Consider the following 6,630-nt stretch of genomic DNA (forward strand, 5'->3'; position numbering starts at 1 on the left):
AGAGGATGGTAAAAACAGGATTCTAGCTCCAATATGTATATTGGTATCCACAAGCTTGTTCAAACAATGCACCAAATGATAATTTCAAGTCAAGTTCAGGTTTTTCACTTATTAGAGTTGAGTTCAATTCAAACTTGCTTCTCAGATTCAAATCATTTCAAGCCTTGCAAGCACAGAAGTCATTTCACAAGCATTTAATCCAAATTCTCAAAGTGATGTACTCTCAAGAAAAAAAACTATCATTACTCCTATGCACAATGCAACCTATATGATGCAACTAGACTCAATCCTAAAAATGTGAAATGCAACTACATTATCATTTTTTGTGTTAAAATTTTCAGATATTTCAATTTTTTTGGTTTTTATTTTATTTTTTATATGCACTAAATGCTATGCATGATCAAATGAGACTCAAAAAGGCAAAAGAAAAAATAAGAACATATAAAACATGATTAGTAAACACAAAGCCTCTCCCCCACACTTAAATAACACAGTCCCTTGTGTTATAAACGCATGAGAAAGAGGAAAAATCAAACATGAAATGCAAAAGATAAAGAAAAATGCTAAATGCTCATTTACAAGTGTTTGGAGTGATACCTGGTGTGGTTCTTATGCAAAAGGGGAGTGAGTATCTGCATCAGATGAGGCCAGACATCACTGGAGATGAGTTTGGCTTGGCCTGAACTCCCTTGTACGGCATGGACTTGTCTTGGACCAACTCGCACACCCAAGTCGCACATAAAGCTTGGTGTTCTGCAGTTATCCGACATGGGCTGCTCTCCTTCCTATCTCGCACACCCAAGTCGCACATAAAGCTTCTTGAAAGTTCTGGCCTTCTCTGTTGCTGCTACATGGCCCTAGAAGGCACCAACCCGCACACCCATGTAGGTGTGATTTGCGAACAGGTGTGCTACTTGGATCAGGGGAGAACTGACTCGCACACACATGTAGGTGTAATTTGCGAACAGGTGTGCTACTTGGACCAGGGGAGAACTGACTCGCACACCCATGTAGGTGTGATTTGCGAACAGGTGTGCTAGATGGGACCTGACCTTGTCCAACTCGCACACCCAAGTAGCACACCAGGCGGCTCACCAGTTTTCATTCCTTAAGACCTTCCTCAGCTTGTTCTCACACTCCTTTTCACTTTGTCATTGGACCACAACATCCCTAAGTTACCTTAGACCTGAAAACACTTCACAAAACCCATCAAAATATCCTAAAACATGAAAAAGAAGAGAAAAAAATAAAAAGAGTTGTGCACAAGGATAAGCTTGGGGTGTCTCCCAAGAGCACTTTGTTTTAAGTCACTAAGTTTGACTTTTCATACTCTTTTCTTAGTAAGTGAGAGGAGGAGCTTTGATGCTCCTTGTCTTGTCCATGAATTCAAGCATTAGGTCCCTGTTCATCAGCTCTTGAACACCAGATGACCCTTTGTCTATGAGCTCTTGTGTGAGGATTGCCCTGACTTTTGCAAAAGGTTTTGATCCTCCAATGCCTTTAACCTTGTATTCCACAGCTCCACCATCAAACTTCCATGGAGTGAGAGTTAAGACTTGAGAAGACGACCCAAGAGTGAATGATTTGGTGCTTGTTGGGTTCTTGTCTTGAGACCCTGAACCGTTGCTTTTGTTGCTGCTGACCTCCTTCTCACTTGGTGTGGGAGAAAAAGATTCCAAGCAAGCTTCATCATCACTAAAGAAATCTCCTTCAAACTCAAGATCAGGTCTTACTAAGGATTCTTTCTTCTTCTCAACTGATGCAAGGGGTTGAGCTTCTTCTATAGTTCCAATACTCCCCACATACTTCATCTCATAGTGTTTCAAATCATCAGAATCATCAGATATAACCCCACAAAATCCAGCAAGAGGAGGTTTAAGGGATAAGATACTTCATCATCTACCTTAGTAAGCACCACTCTTTGAGTATCAAAGTCCATCCTTACTCCTGTGGTGTTCAGAAATGGAGTTCCAAGCAGAAGAGGTAGCTCTTTGGTCTTTTTCATCTTCATGACTACAAAATCAGTTAGAACAGTGCATTTACCAATCTTCATTGGGTAATCTTCAAGGATTGCATATGGCTTCTTTGATGATGAATCTCCAAAGGTGATTGACATGGGGTGATGCTTAAGACTCTTGATCGCTAGTCTCTCCACCATGTCTAAATACATTACACTGATGCTTGATCCAGAATCACACAAAGCATTGTCCACTTTCAAATTTCCAAGAGAGCATGAGATAGAGAACTTTCCTGGGTTGCCTAGCTTGGGAATAGATTTGGGTTTCACCCTTGTTGAGCCAGTGCTAGAGACTCCATCATATGTCCTTCCTTGAACCATTCTCTGATCCTTTCCTTCAGCAATCTCAGAATCATTCTTTTTCATATCAAAACAAGCTGCCTCCCCACCTTCTTTCTCAATGTCCTCATTGAGATCATAGAACAGGAACTCAAACTCATCTATGATGGCGTTCTCATCATCTTTCGTCAGGCATTTTTCACTTGAGACATTGCCATTGAGAAGGTCCTCAATTTCTTGGACAGCAGCATGATTCTCATCATTTGAGAGGATTGCATTGCAGTATTCTGTTTGATGTGCAATTGATGTCCCTGGTAAAGATCTTTGAGCTTGAGAACTGCAGTGGCCCTTGTTTTTCTCTAGAGTCTTGACTTTGGAAGCCAAGGTTGAAAGTTGAGTTAGAAGATCAGAATAAGTGCAATCCACCTTGTTGTTAATCTCTGCCATTTTCTTGTTGAAGTCTATGGCACCACTTGCTTGACCTTTGAGGATTTGCTGGAGCAGGTTCTGCACTTCTTGATCCTTATTCTCCGAGTTCTGTTGGAGACTTTGTTGTTGGGGAGAGACAAAACCTTGTTGTTGAGTGTTTTGAGGATAGATTTCTGGTTTGGGGGATTCTTGTAGTAGGTAAAGCCCTTTTGGTAACCTTGTTGGCCACCTACAAAGTTCACCTCAGCTGTGATGTCTTCCCTTTGAAATGTGTCTTGAAACACATGATTCACATCTCTAACAAAGTTGGCTGACTGATGAGAAGCTAAGAGAAGTGTGTCTAGCTTCTCATTGAGAGACTTGATGTCTTTCCTTGTCCTTTCCTCTTCAGCACTCACAGCTCCTCTTGAATTCCTTTCAAAGTCTGATCCATAAAGCTCATCACTCTGAGCTACATTCTCCACTAGGGTCATGGCATCATTGACTTCCTTGGTCATGAAATTACCATTTGAAGCTGTGTCCAAGAGAAGTCTAACCTTTGGTAAAGCACCTCTGTAGAAGGTACTTAGCAGTTGACAATCTGAGAATCCATGGTGAGGGCATTGCATGGTATAACCTCTAAATCTTTCCCAAGCCTCACAAAATGATTCATGGTTCTTCTGAATGAAACTTGAGATTTCATTTTTTAACCTTGCTGTTCTTGATGAAGAGAAGAACTTGGTTAGAAATGCTCTTTTGCATTGCTCCCAAGTTGTGACTGATCCTTGAGGTATAGACTTTTCCCACTGACGAGCTTTGTCTCCTAGAGAAAAAGGGAATAGCCTCAACTTGAAACTGTCCTCACTCACTCCATTCATCTTAGTTAGATCACAAACTCTATCAAAGTTGTCAATGTGATCTAATGGGTCTTCTAATGCCAAGCCATGGAACCTGTTTGATTGCACCATGTTGATCAAGCCAGATTTGATCTCAAAATCGTTTTCAGGTGTAGGAGCTTGAATCCCATATCTCTGACCCTGAGTATTGGCCTCATCAACAGCTCCCACAACTATTCTTGGACGTGGTGCTGGACCCTCTTGCTGAGCTTGGTGGTTTCCATTACCACCATGAGCCTGTTGCCCTTGATCCATACCCAATCTCTCAATGTGCTCAGCTCTTTCTCTTTGTCTCCTTGCTTGACTTCTGGTGTTCATACACCTGAAAACAAAGACAGCACTTGAAAGGTAATCAGTAAAACAAAAGAAAATGACTTGATCTCACGAAGATGCAAAGTCCTAATGCTAGAATGAATCTCCAATTGGCAATGGCGCCAAATTGATAGTAGGAATTTTTCAATCCTTGATCAATTCCTCAACTACTCATGTCATTGTAGCACTTGAGGTATCAATCCAAATGGGGAGATTCTAGGCACTAAGACTATGAAGATCAATTCTTAATTTAAGTCTAATAAGCAGATGAGTTGGTAACAAGTTGATCTAAAAAACCATAAAGCAAACAAGAACAAGCAATAATTAAGAATTTATCAAGCAAACTAGACAAACAAAACAAAGACTCAAATTCAAAATAAGAGAAAGCTAAACCTCTAGATGTGATCATTGATCAGGGTGCTTTAAATGTGAATTCATGATGCTAAGCAAACAATGCAACACTTGCAATTCTTTAGTCTAGACTTCCCAATCAGATTAATTCATTCTCATGACAAAAATCTCTTTGTTAATTACCTAATCAAGACTAATTCCCATTAGATGAATAAGCAATCAACAAGCATAAGGTTCCAAGTCTAAAATGACCAGACAGCCTCTTTGTGCATCAATATAAGAGCTAAGAAAGACTGAATCTTATACAGAAAGATAAAGCAAGCATCATATGATCTCAAATTATAATTAACTTAGAACTCTAATCTAGATTAATCCTCTCATGAAGGCATTAACCTCTACACTAATCAATTTTCAAACCAAATCATCATTTGTGAAATATGAATCAATGAGCATTAAGAAACAGTTCTAATATGTCATTCATGCATTTAACAATTATTCCCATGATGAAAAAGGCATAAACCCTTAAGTTAGCTTATTCAGGCATTTCATCAAACACCTTGTGGGTGGAGAAATGCCTAAGTTCTAGATCAAGCTTATAATGAGAGATCTAGCATTAAGAGCAGCTAACTAAGGAGAGGAAATGAGAATCTAGAACCTAAACATCATAAATCAAACATCAAAGCACCCTAATCTACACACCTAGAAGCTTAAAAGAAGACTACTCACTAATCATGATGAACACACCATTTCCTTTGCAAGAAGTAATGTTAATCATGATTAGAAGCAAAGATAAGAAGATGAGATGATAAGAAACAGACTTAGAATGATTAAATCCTTGAGATATCTCTTAACAAACTCGTTTTTTAACAAAAGGGGAAAGAGAAACAAGAGAAAACAAAGCTTAAGTCTTGGAAAAAACCCTAGAAAGCATATATAGTGTCTCTTGCAGACCGGGTCAGCCCAGGACAAACTGGGTACTGACCCGGCTTCAAATGGGTCATGTCTCAAGTGTGCGACATGGTCAGGTGCTTCCCAAGTCGCATACCCAAGTCGCACAGCCATAGAAGCAGCCTTGTGCGCCATAAATCCCTTAGCCTCAGCCGCATGCCTATCTAGGTGTAAACAGCGAATGTTTGTGCTGCTCAGGCTTCCTTCTCTTAAACTCGCACAACCAGGACGCATTATGGAGATAATAATGGTTGCGAATACCAGCTTAGATCCATTAGAACACTTGTTTACTTTTACTTTTTCTTTTGAATTTTCAGATTTCTCTACAATGGGAGACTGGGAACATGTTCCTGGGACTCTTGGTGATCCACCATATCGTGTGGATGGTGATCCAAGCGACGATGACCTGACTTTTGATGAGTTTGAAGAACCGATCTATAATGACAATGAGCTAATCGGATCGGTAAAACATGATGATCATGATGAACTGATTGGAAGTTTTGATTCACTCGAAAAGTTCATGGGAGATCGAAGAGCTATTCAACCAGCCTTACCAGAGGATGGCAAAACCGAAATCAAGGTACTCTATATCCATTTAGTTCAACAAAATAAATTTCATGGTTATGTCTGTTCTGACCGCGGCCAAGACCTGTTTCACCACGGTCGCGAGCCTTATGGCCGCGGGAAACCATCTTCCGAACCAATCTGGGCTGTTCAATCTAATTCCTGCTTTAAGAAAATACATGAAGGGTATTCTAACAAATTCTTTAACTCTTCACGAAGGCGTTATGATGATAACCCATGAATGTATTTCTATCTTGCAAAGCCGAATCCCTGAAAAGAAAAACGATCCTGGAAGCTTCGTACTTTCATGCACCATCAATGATGTAGCTTTTGAGCGTGCTATCTGTGATTTAGGATCTAGCATAAACATGATGCCTCTTTCAGTAGCAAAACGTTTAGGAAATCACACTTTCCAGCCCACCAAAATTTCTTTAGTATTAGTTGATCGCTCCGTTAGACAACTCGTAGGTATCTTAATAGATGTTCCCGTCGAAATCGAAAAACGTTCCATACCAACAGATTTCGTATTTTTAGAACTAGAAAGAGAAATTGACCTTCATCTAGCCAGTCTAGTTATGCAATTTGACATGAACAAAAGTTTTGGTAAACCGACTTTGGATGGCAAAATTTGTTGGATTGATGAGTTAGATAGAATTATTTAGAAAGTCTATGATGATCTACTTCTCGACGACCCTTTAAGTGTCACGCTTTCACCCGCAAAAGATGAACGCAATTTTCTTGAAGAAATTTCAAGTGAGTGCGCACGTATGCTTGATAACTCCGAAACTTATACAAAACCTCTAAACTATCTAGATCTCAAGGACCAAACAAACCTTCCTACACCTCCTAAAGACA

General features: G+C 39.8%; 1 non-coding gene across 1 annotated transcript; it reads left to right on the top strand.

Moving 5' to 3' along the window:
• Positions 1 to 3,310: 3,310 nt before the first annotated feature.
• LOC112089430 lies at positions 3,311 to 3,417 on the top strand. The gene has a single exon (XR_002901068.1). It is a non-coding gene; the product is annotated as a small nucleolar RNA R71 (small nucleolar RNA).
• Positions 3,418 to 6,630: the final 3,213 nt, after the last annotated feature.

This window comes from Eutrema salsugineum, unplaced genomic scaffold (assembly GCF_000478725.1).
Source record: "Eutrema salsugineum unplaced genomic scaffold, Eutsalg1_0 scaffold_12, whole genome shotgun sequence".
Lineage (NCBI taxonomy): Eukaryota > Viridiplantae > Streptophyta > Magnoliopsida > Brassicales > Brassicaceae > Eutrema > Eutrema salsugineum.